This window comes from Caretta caretta, chromosome 14, assembly GCF_965140235.1.
Source record: "Caretta caretta isolate rCarCar2 chromosome 14, rCarCar1.hap1, whole genome shotgun sequence".
NCBI lineage: Eukaryota > Metazoa > Chordata > Testudines > Cheloniidae > Caretta > Caretta caretta.
Genome location: NC_134219.1, coordinates 14574673 through 14589715, shown reverse-complemented (window position 1 = coordinate 14589715; position 15043 = coordinate 14574673). Strand labels below are relative to the sequence as shown.

Here is a 15043-nt window from a genome sequence, read left to right as displayed (position 1 = left end):
ATATGTGCCTCTAATGCACTAGCTAAGCTCTAATTCCGAGGGTTCAAGACCTGCTGGGTGGGGCTGATAGCCCAAGTTGCTGTGGCTGCTAATCCCCAGGCAACATTCGTCACCAAGATCATTATTGCCGATAGCAACTGAAAATGGAATTTAAAAAAAAAAAAAAAAAGAGACTAGCATGTGGATTTTCCTGTGTGGTGCAACTTCGGCAGGTGTGTGCAGAGCTTCCTAGCAATGTAACAGCCTGGACATTAGCTCGAATCATCGATCTAGTTAGCGTACCATGACTGACCCGGCGTGGCTGGCTTTGAGCAAGGACACCAAAACTGGGTGGCCAAAGCTGGGAGCAGAATGGTGTGGTGGAGGGAGTGGCAAGGAGCTGTTGGGTTGGATGGTCTGGGTGATTAATGCTGGATGTGTTTTATAATGGCTAATAAGAGAGGCACAAAGAACTGAGGGTAATTTATGCTGCTGGGAGCGCATCTTGCTACAGTAGGTCTGTAAGAAACACATCCTATCTTTCCCTGACAAGTGATCTAAGTCAGGCTAATTAGCAAACACCCATTGTAGCAGCAATAATTGGGTCCTAGTGGCTGATAATGTTGAGGCCGCGGAATCCATGTGCACAAATACTGTCTGCTTCCCCTGTGGAATTGTAGTTGGTACAGTCTAACAGCTGTTAGATAGTGATGTAGTGAAGGCATTGGACTGGGATGCAGGAGAGCAGGGATCAGTTCTTAACTCTGCCACAGACTCCCAGTGTGACCTTGCACAAGACATTTAATTGCTCAGTGCCTCAGTTTCTCAACTCAGAATACTTCCCTGCATGCCAGGGGTGTGGTGGGGAGAAATTCCCTGATGCATGTGATGTGTTTGGATACTACAGTGGTGGGCTCACACAAGTACCTCGATAGTTCTGGGAGCCTGCGTGGAATAAGTTCATTGTGAATGAGTGGCCACATCACACGGGGCGCTGCCCACACAGGCGTCCAGCAGAGAGGACAAGTCCTAGGCCCTGCATGAGCCATGCAGGAAAGCCAGCCTGCCCCTGCTCAGGGAGGACTTGAGTCTCACTCCAGCCTTTATCACAAACAGAGGCAGGGTGTGGTGAGAACGGGCCTCTACTATTACCCTTCCCAGGGTGAGCCCTGATTCCTGACCTAATCACCCTGCCCTGCATTGTCTTCAAGCTGTTATTGTTTGTGTTTGGAATGGTGACTTATGTGAAGACAAAGACCCTTGGTGTGCAGGATACAGCACAGAGAAGGAAGGACGGAAAAGCAAATAGCTAAGCATACAAAATTGCCTTAGGGACAGATATCAAATTATCGCATGGGGGCATCATAAAAAAGTGGCTGGGAGCCAGTGCCTCCTACACCGCAGCATGAAGGATTAATAGCCCTTGTCATTTAATGCCTTTGCACATGCTATTCTTATTCATTTCCCTGCTTCCTCTTTCCTATGAAACCCTGGCTAATAGCCCCGCAGCAGTGAGTGCCACAGGTTAATTACATGCCATGGCATCCAAAAGGATTTGCTTCACGTTGGCTGCAATGTGGGAGCCGCTTTGACAAAACAGATTGACTGGAGTTAGGAAAGAACAAAACCCCCAGTTCATTCGTAACCTTCCGATCTTAACTGAGGCTGGGGGCCATCCTTGGATCAGCATCCAGACCTTTGCCCATGTGCCCATCGGAACCTTCCCTGAGGTTCCTACATGTCCCAATAATGTTGTTTTCCATTCCAGGTCTGGAACCAGAAATGCTGCGAGCCAGGCCAGCCTCTCCCTGCGCTTCTGGCTGTGAATTGAAGCGGCTAACCTTTGGCCCGGGGATAAGGGACGAACAACCCTGCCAGCCAGAAGTTCCTGGAGGAATCTAGGGATTTGCCCATTAAAGAAGCTCCTTGACCCTTGTGTGAAGGAGAAGGTCTTGCAGCCTAATACCAAGCACACCTTCCACTAGGTAGGGGGAGCCAGAGTGTGCTGGAGTGGGTGGGAGGGGGCTGGAAGGGCTGAGGATGCAGAAAGGTGGGTTTTGCAGGGTGCTCAATAGCACCTGATAACCGGGACAGGATACACTGGGCTTCCCAGTGTATCCTGTCTTCTCTGGGTTTGTTCCTTAAGCCCTGATCCTGAGTTCCAGGTAGCTGATCCCCAAATCCGGGCAGACCCCAATTAAAGTATGAGGGGCTCCACATGGGTGCAAGAAGCACGTTGCAGGATGGAGGCCTTAGACTGTAGGCTCCCTTGGGCAGATCCTCAGCTGGTGTAAACTGTCACAGCTTCACTGGCTGCAATAGATCAACGCCCATGTTACACCAGGTGAAGATCTGTCCCCAGAGCACATGGCTGGCACTTGAATAACAAGAGTCCTCATCCAACCGGAGTGCACAGTCTCCAAGCCTTGAGAGAGAGCCACCCACTGCTAATCATAGAATATCAGGGTTGGAAAGGACCTGAGGAGATCATCTAGTCTAACCCCCTGCTCAAAGCAGGACCAATCCCCAATTTTTATCCCCCCCTGGCCCCCTCAAGGATTGAACTCACAACCCTGGGTTTAGGAGGCCAATGCTCAAACCACTGAGCTGTCTGTCCCCCTCCGAGCATGCACAACATTGCTTTGGTTCCCTTCCATTGACCTTATTGCTTTTAAGTAGCGGAGTGGCATTTAGCAAAGCTGTGATCTGTGTGTGATGAGAACGCTGCAGACGGGACTTCTTGTTGCTTTTAAGTACAGGACTTTTCTAGTGCTGTGTCCGGTCTAAGTTTTAATGCCTGGAGCCATGGAACTTCCCCCTCTACTCCTGGGAGAATATTGCCCAGCCTGATCCATCTCACTTCCTGATATTCAGCCTAAATTTGCCCTTTATTAATTTCCTTCCACTCTTAGTCTGGTATCACCCTCAGTAATTCCTCTCCAGCTCTGGTGTTTATACCCTTTAAGTACTGGCAGGTGGTTGTGTCTCTCTCAGGCATTGGTTTTGCAAGAGAGATGGGAGTGAAGTAAGAGACCAAAATACAGATGCTTAGAAAGGTGGTGGAAGAACCAAGCGGAGCTAGCAAAGTGCTTCAGGCCCTGGGGAAAAACCTTCTTGGTAAAACCCTCAGCCTGACACTCTGGAGGTCCCTTTACACTGACACAAATGAACCAAAAGCCTGGCACTCAACCAGATGGTGATTTCAGTCACCAGGGTAAATCCGGAGTGACTCTGCCTTCTCTGGAGGAGCAGGATTGGCAGCCCATGGAAACGGGATCGATCCCCCCTTTGCCTTGAGTGAATTACTCTGGATTTCCACTTGCATGACTGTGTGCAGACACTGGCCCCATGAGCTTTTATTTATCCCAATGAAATGTGGCTAGTTAACTCTTTGCCTCTCCTGGCTATTGCCCGTTTCTCCATACCCACGTCAAATAGATAATGGCAGGCCAGGTGGCGATGATGTTCTTGAGCAGAGCACCCCCGTGTGGGGAGTCTCTGAATGAAACTGACAATCCTTGCGAATGCCTGGAAAGATCTATCGCAAAATCAGCCACCCCTTGGAGTCATTTACACCTGAGCAAAATGGCTGGGAAACACTAGCAAATCAGAGTCCTCTCACTCCCATCCCTGGCAGGGTTTTAAACTCAGTTTGCATAGGGTAAATAGCTACATGTGGTGCAGGGCCATGGAGAATCAGGCCCTGAGATCCTGATTCTCACCTCATTCTGGTGTAAGTCAGGAGGAACGCCACTACAGTCCATGCAGTTACCCCAGCCCTGGGGTCAATGAGAGGCGTAACAGGCCATGTTAGCATGTCTTGTTCCATAACCGAACTAGCAAATGCACCTGTCAGTGAGTCTGCAACCTCCCCGCCTGAGTTAAGGAAGGACAACTCCAACAGCAACAACAAAGATAAAAAGGAGGAGAAACCTCCTGGTTCACTGACCTTGCTCCATCACTGGCTTTCCAAGTGTGTTGTGGCTCAGTTGCTATGATTGTGAGGAACCTGCTGTGGCCAGTGGTTCAGACACAGCCTGGGACTAAGGAGGAGGAACGAGTGTCAGGTCTTCATTCCCAGCCGACCAGAAGATCCAGAAACCTGCTTGAGGAGTAGCAGCGAAGCACCAGGCAGGTAAAGCAAAGGGACCCAGAAGAGAATTCGCTTTGACAGATGCTGGTATATCACCCTTGCTCTTTACTAAGATCCCTGCCTCCCTCTGAAGCATTGCTCCACCCCCTAGTGTGTGAATAATGCCTGTTGCTGGAGCTCTAATTCCTGGCTCTGCCACTGACTCACTCTGTGACCTTGGGCAAGTCCCCTGACCTCCCTGCACCTTGATTTCCCCATCTGCAAAATGGAGAACAATTCTTACCTTACGGGATATTGTGTAATTCGCTAATGTGTTTTACAACATTCTGCAAAGTGCTGGGAAGCGGCTTCTGCTCTCAGGCAGCCCCAGTGGACTTGCATGGTGTAACTGAGGGAAGAATTTGGCTCCTGGCGCTTTGAAAGTGCTATAAAAACACGACAGCTCTGAGGTTGTTGAAAGTAGAATTTTGTCCGGTGTTCATTCATGTTTGTTCACTGTGCATACACCTGCTAAGGAGCTTGCGTGCTCAGTGTAACAGATTTGGGGGCTGGACTGCAGGGATTCAGGGATCCTATGTCAATCTCAGGCTCTCATTCATGAAATCAGAGATTTCTGTAGGGTTCGCATCAGCTGGCAGTTAGCCACCGACTAGCAACACATTGACAAAACCAACTTGTTTTGCCTGCAGGCTGGGTGAGCAAAAATGCGTCCCCTCTGCTAACGTGTTTTGCATGTATGTGCCATAACCATAAAGGGGGAAAGTGCTCTCCAGTCATTGGCATTGGCCTTCTTCTTTCCCCATGTGTTGCAGTGAATTTCTTACATCATGCTGTCTCTGCCTGTTGAGAAACTAGACCCCAAGACCTGCCTGCCCTATGCCCTGGTGGTGTGCTTTGTGCACTCACATCTGGAAGACGTGCTGTGGGTTTTTAGAAGCAGACGGAGGTTTGTCTTGGCTGGTCCCAGTGCTTCCTCTCCACCTCCGGCCACCTAGGAGCAGCCTAAAGCCTCTCGTATCCGGGTTCTTTTTCTTCTTCCACCAACTTCCATCACTTCCTGCTTTGTTGCAGGCAGCCGAATAGAGCAGCAAAGCGAGGGGAATAAAGAAAGAACTCCTGGCCTCCCAGGGGGATGGGGAGCATGTGTTGTCTCCTTCCACCTCCATGTGTTACCCCAACCCAGGGGCATGGGGCAAGTGAGAGCTGAGGGGGAATGCCTGATGAGGCAGTGATGGGAGGAATGGGCGGGAGAGCAAAGCTGGGGGTGGGGGAGGATTTGCTAGAAGTGCAGGATGGTGGGAGGGGGCCGGTGAGGAATAGCAAGGGAATGGAGGAAGGAGGAAGAGAAAATTAGGCAAGCCCAAGGGATATTGTTCCTCTAGGGACTTTCCCCCCAATCAATATCAGTGGAGGACTGGAGATAAGGATGGGAAGAAGGACAGAGAGACGGACGATGACTGGCCCAGACGGAATCCGGCCTCTGATGTAATTTTGTCTTGCCGCACATACCTCTTTCTGATACTGCTCATTCCTTATGTCATGTGGCCACAATTAGCAGCATAATAGGATGTAGATTCTCACGGTTGCATCCAGGGGGGTGGTGGATAAGACTCAGAAGGTGTCTGGCTTGATACCATGGTATTTGATTTGCCATGCACAATGGAAGTGGTGCGTGGGGGGAGGGGGAGGGTTGTCACCTCGGCATGACCCTTTGATCTGCCCTTAATCTGGCAGTGAGCAAACCAAATAGCAAGGAAAGCATCAACAGAGGAAAGCAGGGCTGGCTTCTAATGGGAAATGCGGAGATGTGGACCCCAAGGATAGTCTTAGCCCAGGCTCCAGCTCTCTCCACCCAGGAAGTGGCTTCTGTGTTCTGCTTGAGTGGTCCTGGGGCTCTCCCCATGCTGCTGCTGCCCTTCAGCTGGGCAGCTGGGGAGCCCCTGCCTCTCCTAGGATGCCACTGTCCTTGGTAGGGTGGCACCGAACTGGAATTTACAATGGGCCTCAATGCTGCAGCCAGGCCCCCTGGCCTCTGCTGCAGATGGGCAATTCTATGGCAGCTGAATTTTTATGTATTAAACGGCTGACTTAGGTCACTTACCGAGTCTATTGCTGAATTAAATATGGGAGTGACTGATACCCACAGCACGGTGCCCCTTGTGCTGTTGAGTTTGACAGACGCTGTTTGCAACCTTTCCGTTTTCAACCGTGCAGCCTCGTTCTGCAGTGGCGGCATATAACTGAGTCACAGAAGTGGTCCTGGGAGGGGTGCTGGAGGTTTTGGCCCCTGGGAAGGTGTAGGAGTGTGGAGTACACTGGCCCCTGTTTTAGAAGCCTTTTTGCCTCTTTGTGGATCAGTGAAAACAAACCGAGGGCTGTGCCGTCTCGGGGGCTTTTCATAGAATATCAGGGTTGGAAGGGACCTCAGGAGGTCATCTAGTCCAACAGAGCTTTTGACTAAGCAGCGAAGCTCAGAACTGCGGGAGATTTCGACGTGGGTTTCTGGTTCCAGCTTGTCCCTACTTCTCGGTTTAAAAGAGAAGCTTTTTATTTAATTCTTGTTGGTGATAGCAGGGCAAACGGCTGGTCGGAGGTGACGAGAGGCTGTGTCCCAGCCGAGCACCCCCTAAGGGCCCACAATTGTATGGGGAACCTCCCCATCAGTGCTCAAGGGGGAGTGGTTACAAATAAAGACACATTCCGCTGTGGGTTGAACTACCAGCCTGCGGACAGCCACAGCTGGAGAGATGTGACGTACCCGGATGGGAGCCCTGCTCCGGCCGGCACGGTCACAGTGATTAGGATGGCAGCTTGCATGGGGAGTGGGCAGGTTGGTCATGCCTCAGGAGGTGAAGAAAGGGAGAGATGGAGGGGCCTAGGGTGTGAGGGTCAAAATCTAAAACTCCATCCAGTCCTGTAGAATCCTGCTCCAGCATCCTGCAAATCTCCCCTCAAGCCCGGGGATGAAGCCTGCCAGCTCTCACTCCTTTATGCCCCATAGCTAGGCAAGGCGCTACCTGTGGCGAAGATTGTTCTGCCTTCACCCTCCCCCTGTGCTCTCCCTCCAGGCCCCAAAAGACAAGGGGACCAGGGTTTGCCAAAGGTATCAACCAGTGACCCGACGAGCTTGTGTCTGAGCAGAGGGCTGCTTCTCTGAGCCCCAGGGGAGATGAGGGACTTTGAGCTCTTGAATTCCTGCTGCTCCCGAGGTTAGTGGGAGGAGCTGCCCCCGTGCCACATAGACTGGACAGACCAGTGCCGTGTATTTCCACTGAACGCCCAGGGGATGAAACCAAACCTGAGCAGGAGAGCCGTGGATTCTCCTCCCACTGCAGCCGTACAACGCCTGGCTTATGTAAGCGGGTTACATAACTCGGCTTGAGCGATGCTGAGCCATCCTGGGTGAGTAGCGTGGCCCTAGTGATTGTGGCCAGTGCTCTGATACCGCTGCAGGATGACTCCTTGGGTAACGAGCTGAGCGGTATGCTCCTGTGCTTGGCATTGCCTGTGTGAGCGGGAAACCCCAACAGAGGGCGTGGGCCCCTCGCACGTTGGTGTGCTCCTCAGGCGTGCCGCAAGTCAAGCGGTTCAACCCGAGCTCTGTGCCAATGACATAGTGGCGTAAGCCGGGGTGCTGGTAGGTTAAAGCAGTCGTGCAGAATTAAACTGGCCAAAGAGCAAAATCGGCTCTCCCGCCTTTACCAAGGTGAGAGAATGGATAAACAATTGGGATTTGACTCAGCCATTCAAACACATTACATACCCTGGGCATGTGGGTGACAAGAACTCTGCGCGGCAGGAGTACCTTGTCTATTTTCATCTTTCTCTATGGGGCGGATCCACAGCCCAGTGAAGCCATTGGAAGGACTCTGCTTGACTTCAGTGGGCTTTAACTCATGCTATGGAGACCAAGTCCAACCCCCATTAAAGTCGGGGAAAGATATCTATTGGCTTTGGTGGGAGCAGTCGCTCTAGCCAGCAAAACCATTCAAAAAGACAGAAAATAACATCTGGCCTAGTGTCCAGGGCATAGACTGTGACTAAGCAGACCTGGGTTCTATCCCTGGCTCTGCCACTGGCCTGGTGGCTGACCCTGGGCATGTCACTGCCCCTCTATGTGCCTCAGTTTCCCCACCTGTAAAATGGGGATAATAATACTTTCGTAAAGTACTTTGAGATCTATGGATGAAAAGTGCTGTATTAGAGCCAGGTATTATTATTATTATTCTATGTGTGTGTAAACCCCCCACATCCCGCTGCCTTCCTTTAATATTAATTTGCATCCTTTCTATGTTTATGTGTTGAAGAGCCATTGATTACCTGTCTAATTTACATGGCCTTGCTTGATGGTCAATTTCTACACAGAGGGAAAGGGCCTGTATTTTGTGCTAAGAGCCCCCTATCAAGTAATTGTTCCCTATGTAGATGCTATTAGATTGTAATCAAGTCACCCTTAACATACAACTGCATTTTCCACTGCTCTCATCCTAAAAGGATTGTTCAGTGTTCCTGTGTGCTGTTAATCAGTAGTCATGTTTCATCCCAGTAGTGGCTGCATTTCTGTGGTGGGTACAGTGATTCCTGTGTATGGTTTGTACAGTGATTTAAGTTCGCAAAGTGCTTTGATGTCCCTCAGGAGATAAGCTGCTATAGAAATGTAAGATCATCCTCATTATAGGATTCTACTTCTTTGACTTCAGTAGGCTTTGGATCAGGCCCTAAAGAGGATAAATCCAACTCACCCTATGATTCCAGATCTTCTTTGTCTCCTGGGACGACTGAGATTCTTGGTCCCTTTTTCCTAGGATTTTATCTCCCAACAGGCCTAGGACTCAGATGGATTTTCTGGATGGTCCATCTGCTGCCAGGCCCCAGCTTATCCATCATCTCTTTAGAAAACACATTCCGTTGTGCAGCGGCCAGCTTCCTGGTGCTCGCAGTTCAGGTTCCACAGCCTCCACACGTCCCTCTGTTCCAACCATTCGGCCTTCCACCCAGGTTAACCACAAGGACATAGTCCCAGTTGTGTTTCCCCAAAGAGGAGCCTGTCCCCCATCTGGTTCCTACCCCTCTGGGCTCCCTGGATCACCAATTCTCCTGCCACCAAGAGAAGGATTGGCAGACGGCAGAGGGAATACAGGGCAGCCTCCCATCTGAGGGCCTCAACCTGTCTGTGCTGAATTTACTTCTGTATTAGGCAGGTCTGTACCTGAGATGGACCAATGCTAGTCTGGGGACTAACCCAGAGAAAGGCACCCAGTGGCAAAGGAATTGTCTGAAAAGAAGCAAAACTCCATCTTGCAGCCAGCGCTCCCCTCAAGACATCCTCTCAGCCTTGCCCTCAAACCCTGCTCTCCTACCGGTTGAAGCCCCAGTCACGCCAGGCCACTGGCCACGGACCCCTGTGACACACGAGTGCACTGTTCACAGAGGGCGACAGGTGCCCTCTCCCTGCAGTTGGGATTTTGCCCCTAATGTCACCCTAGAAAGAAGAAAATGGATTTGGGAGCCCCCACAGCTGCCCAGAGGATTAAAATGTGGGCTGGATTTTGAGCACAGCCGAGCACCTGCTAATCCTGCTGACGTGCACTGGAGTTAAGGGGCCTCTGGCAATCAGGCCTTTAAGTCCTGGGCAGCAAGGGAAAGAAAAATTGGTTGCTCTTTGAACGGGATTTGTTCTTTATGCTACTGGGGCAAAGCAGGAAGTAAACATGCTTATTTTATGCATTGGGTTTTCTCCCCTTCATTGTTCCCAGCATCTCCTGCCCAGACTTTAGGGGGCCACATGAATCTCTGGGCCAAGGAGGAGCTCTTGAGTTCCCAGAATTATTTGAAGGCATCTGGACAGGTCACACTCTTCTTGTAGCTCTGAAGACCCTTGATGACAAGTGGAGCTTACTGAAGTCAAGGGGAATCTTGTCATTGACGTCAGCGGGGCTAGGATTTCACTCCCTGTTCCAATATGATTCCATGGGACGCTTGCGCTTGACCAAATGACACTGTAAAAAAGAGACGCCTCAGCCCGGTCTGATCGTCATGGCGCAGCCTCCTACAGAGCGGCAGGGTATTTTAATTGGGTCCCAATTATCTCAATCAACACTTGGCACAGAGTTCATAGATCATCTGTAATGGGCCTTCTGGGGTAACATTCCATCCTCCAATCGGAGGCTGTGCCAGGCACTAAGGGAAAGGTGCAGTGATGCACAGACGTGCGATGAAATGCAGCAACGTGCACAGAGAATAGAGTGAGCAATCCCCTGAAGTCCTGAGGCTGCTTCATTCCCTTCTCCTCTAAAGATTCTGAGGCTACTGCTGGGTATGGAGAGTCAGTCCCCGAGATATCATGAGACCCATCCGAGGGTAACTTGTAGGAAACAGGTCTGGCTATGAAAATGGGACTGGATGGACGCTCCATCTTTGCAGCCCAGGGCTACATACGCCCTTATCGCAGGCTGCAGCACTGCTTTGCTCACTACTAATTGTGTTAATTCTTCATACTGAGAGAGAGAGAGAAAGAAACTGGCCAATGGTAAAATCAATGAGTGCCCAAGAGCAGGCTCTGAAGAAACTCTCTCAGAAGTCGTCTGAGCTGGGTGGCCGCATTTCTCTGGGCCTATAAAGCCAGCTGGGCATATGGCCATGTTACATCACAGCCAGTGCTAGGCCCGTGCGACATGTGAGCTAGCACAAGGCTCCCCATTGCTCGTGTGATAAATGTTGTGTTCTGGCCACTTGTCTGGCAGATTGGCGCCTCCCACAGGTGGCTCTTGCCCATCCTCTGAGGAGATCAGAGTCTGGCCCCGTGTTTTCTATTATTTTAATAATAGCCCTCTGCAGGGCCATAGCAGTTCTCCTATAACCATCTCACAGGGCAGTGTAAACATTAATTAAGCTTCTCCACAGGGAGGAGGTGAGTATTAGAATCCCTATTTTATGGATGGGAAACTGAGGCTTAGAGAAGTTAAGTGACTTCTCTAAGGTCATGCATCTGCCTTATCATGTGCCTGTCTAATGCCCCCATCACAGCAGTTCTCCTGGAACCTTGTTCACCTGCTACAAACTTTCTAGACCATGCTCCTCCCACAGTTTTAGGTTACACCCTGATTTCCATTATTAATTCCTATTTCTTTTTTTTTTTATTGCACATCCTTTCCTATTTAGCTTTGTCCAACTTTGCCCTCCCCGCATGTAAACTCAAGTAAACGGATCTTCACATGATGATCACCCTGATCTCAGCCCCTGGGTCCTGATCCATTATTCCAAAGCAGTAGAAAGTCTCTCACTGATTTCAATGGCATTGGCTGAGGCCCACGCTGGCAGCCAGTTCTTGATATTGGGGCTAATTCCCAGTATTGATAAGGCCTTAGACTCCGGCTGGAGTAAATTCTTGGAGGTGGGAGGAGGGAGTTTGAAGCAAACAAACTAAGATGCTTGTGTGTGTTTGCTTTGTCAAAGGTTAACATATTTGCAAAACTAGTGGCTGTCCCAGTGTGGTCCATGGTCCAGTGGGGACCTATGGAGGCCTTCTTCTGGTCTTCAGAATGTATGTTGGCAGCGGGGCTAGGGTGGCCAGGTGGAGCAGTGGGTCCATGAGGCTCTCTTAAGACACAAATGCTGGAGGGCGGCAGTGGTGAAAGCCTGCTTGGCAGTGCTTAATTTGTAATGAAAGAGGTGCCAGGGCTCAAGTAATTTTTTTACTTTCATAACTGACGTGCTGAGCCTAGAGGTGCCAGGGCTCAGCCCTGGCAAACCCTGGCCCAAATTAAGCACCACTGCTTGGTGTTTGGCCTTTCCAAGCCCTTCTGCTCTTAGTCTTCCCTGGGCAGAGGGGAATTCTGAACAGAACTGGCCTGAACAGTTTGTCTGAGGGGTTTCTGGTCTTACAGACTAACTGGTTCCCTGAGCCTGGCTGCGCTGGCGAAATGGCTGGTTGACGGCTTGTTAGTGAACGCTTCAGTGGCCAGTGCTCATCTAAGCTTTCATGTAAAAAGTGCGTTTTGTTTTGGTTTTTTGGATTGTGGTAGCCTCTGGAGTAACCCCAGTCACAGCTCAGGGCCCCATCAGGCTAGGTGCTGTACACACATAACAACAAAAAAATGGTCCCTGTCCCACGGAGCTTATAGTCTAAGTCTAAGTGTGTGATGAGAGGCAAGAGGTGGATGCAAAAATGGCCGGTTATTGTCCCTTATCCTTTGACAAGCAGGGGAACTTCCAAACCGTGCTGCTGTTCAGAGTGTACGGCTGAACAGTGCCTTTGGCTCAGGAGCATCAGTGGATCCTAGCTGAGGTGGTCGGGCTCTGGTGTCACTGCAGAAGGGAAGGAAGATGTTGGCGAAGGGAGGCAGAGAACCTGGCGGGCTTGGAAGAAGGGAGCCTGGAAGATGAGAGAAGAGAGGCGGCCTTTTTCTGTTCTGGAGGGGCTGGAGGGAATGGCAGAGTGCATGGGCAGCCTGCGGTTCTTCCATACTGCAACAGACAGGTAGGTACTGGCTACATGATATGTACAAATATGGGGACAGAGGCCTGGATTCCCGGTGCAGAGAGGGGCTCTTTGGCATACAACCAGAGGACTGGCTCAGTGCACTGGCGTTCCACCCCCGCTCTCCTGTTCGCTCCTGGCTAGGGTGCTGCCACCACACTCCCATTTCTGGCCTCGGGGCATAGCATAGGCCCAGAGCTAAATTGCTGAAGTCCAGCGGAGCCAGCAGGCTCTCCATGCCCAAGCCTTGCTTATCTAAACCCCTCCAGTGCCACAGCCCTGGGATTGGGGATACGCACACGGTTCAGATCTCTGGGGGTTCTGCTGTGCAGCAGGCATGGCAGTGAGGAGCTGCTTTCTGGGCAGTGAGCTTGGGCCAGGCTGCCTGTTGTCCAGGGAGCTGGAACGCTGTGCTATCCCAACCATGCAGGGAGCGAATGGGAGAATGGGGCCAGTGTTGGGAAAATGAGAACATGGTACGGAGACAAAGAGGAGGGCTGGCTGCTTCTGCCTACTTCTCTATGGGAACCCTGTGGGCATTTCTTCTGAACAATGGCCCCTCTGTTGTTGACAAAAGAAGGCAGGATGGGGAGGATAAGGGATCCATTTTGCAGGCTGTACGTGGTGATGTTGTGGCCCTGTTGGTCCCAGGATATTAGAGAGGCAAGGTGAGCGAGGTAACATCTTTTATTGGACCAACTTGTGGTGGTGAGCGAGACCTGCAGAAGAGCTCTGTGTAAGCGCGAAAGCTTCTCTGTCCCGCCAACAGAAGTTGGTCCAATAAAATATGACCTCACTCACCTTCTCTCTCTTTTGTTTGTGGGCTTTTATTTGTTCTTTCAATGAAACCTTACACATATGACGCAGCTATAAAGAGACTCAACAAATAAAAACAGCAGCTACCGGCTGGGCCAGGCTTAGCTGGGACTTTTAGAACTGGGCAAACAGTGGCGAAAGAGATGCACAAACATTTACTCGCAAAAGGAAAACCACTAATTTGCTTTGGTCCTCACCACCCTGTGTATTTGCTGTCTGTGAACTTTCAGACAAGCAAGTCTGTGTTTGCAAGATTGTTTGCAGAAAGAGAGCGTTTCGCCTGAGCGAATAGTCCAGATTCCATCCATGGCACTTCTACGGTCCCCATTCCTGAGCAGCTCACAATCTTTAACACACTGTTGCCCGTTTTCGACCCGAGCGGCTAGTCAAAGTTCAGGGCCCTGGAGATGTTCTAGGTGGGAGTTGAAATGGATGGAGTCTGGTATTTTCTTTGGTGCAGTCTTGTTTATCTACAAGGAATGTACAAGTCCTGCTGCCCTGAATGCAGGAGGAACAAAGAAGAAAGGTTTAACAGACAGCCCCATGAGGTCTCTCTCTTGCTTTTCCCAGGGTCGCTCTGTGCTCCCAGGCTATTGCTTGGCTTTCTTGCTTTTTACCTCTGCCTCTCGCTTTCTGTGCTGTCTGTTCTCAGTTTCTCTGTGGTCTCACTCTCACACAAAATTCCCCGCCAAACCGCGAGTCTACCCAATGCAGTCCAGGCTCCTGTGTGGGTTCACACAACCCGCATTTGTCTTAGCTGGTGGTGGGGGAACTTCTGATTAATTCATCCAGACAGTTATGTTAATTGCAGGGTGCGTTCACACACAATCTCAAAGAGGTTTGTGACCCAAGCAGTTACTAGCACCTCCCAACAGAACAGGATTTGTCCTCACAGCACCCTGTGATGTCAGGCTGGGCTGGGCTATTAACTCCATTTTACAGATGGGGGAGCTGAGGAACAGAAAGCGTGACCTGGTCAAGTTCACCCTGGAAGCCTGTGCTGGAAAAATGTAGCTTAGGTCTCCCAAGTCCTCGGCCTAGTGCCACATAACCACGGCAGCCCCCTTGGAGACTGGAGCTGCAGGCTGAAAACTGTTTGCACAAAGCATTTGGTGAATCATTTTGAATAAACAAAGACATTCCTAAAAGCTGAAGTATGACTGAGGATTATCTTCTGTGGTGGCCTAGATATTGTCTACCGAGGTGCCTCTACCCTGTCACCTGAAATTACTAGCTGATTATTTGTGAGTAGGCAAAAGAGATTCAAGGATGATTTCTTTAACCCACAGACAGCTAAGCTGTGCTTCAATAGATAGTTTCCCAACAGGGGGGCATTACAGGTGATAAGAGAGAGATTTTAAGGGAATGTAATAACATGGTAAATACAGCAGTAGACTATGATAGTCATGTTTAATTTTCTATCTCAGATTTGATGAAAGGGATAGCCTCCATTGGGAAGCTTTCTAGCATGGTGGTATGCTTATGTTTAGGGAAATATCTAGGAACATAGCAACCTCTACTTCCACAAGTGCTTGCTAAGAGTGTACAGTGTATGTGGAGGAAGGAATAAAATCTGAATGTTGCATTGTCTTGGCTTTTTTCCTTCTTCTCCTTGAACACTCAACACCAGGTAACATCTCCACCAAGGCAGTTGAAGCCTAATTAACATCCAGAAG

The 15043-nt window shown here is 50.3% G+C and overlaps 1 protein-coding gene across 1 annotated transcript in view; it reads left to right on the top strand.

The window, feature by feature from the left end:
• The first annotated feature begins 1830 nt into the window (after window positions 1-1830).
• Window positions 1831-15043, top strand: part of FADS6 (fatty acid desaturase 6) — a 48354-nt gene continuing 35141 nt past the window's right edge. The window contains exon 1 of the mRNA XM_048818153.2: window positions 1831-1964. The gene's annotated coding sequence lies outside the window, so the exon portion shown is untranslated. The remainder of the gene's footprint in view (window positions 1965-15043) is intronic.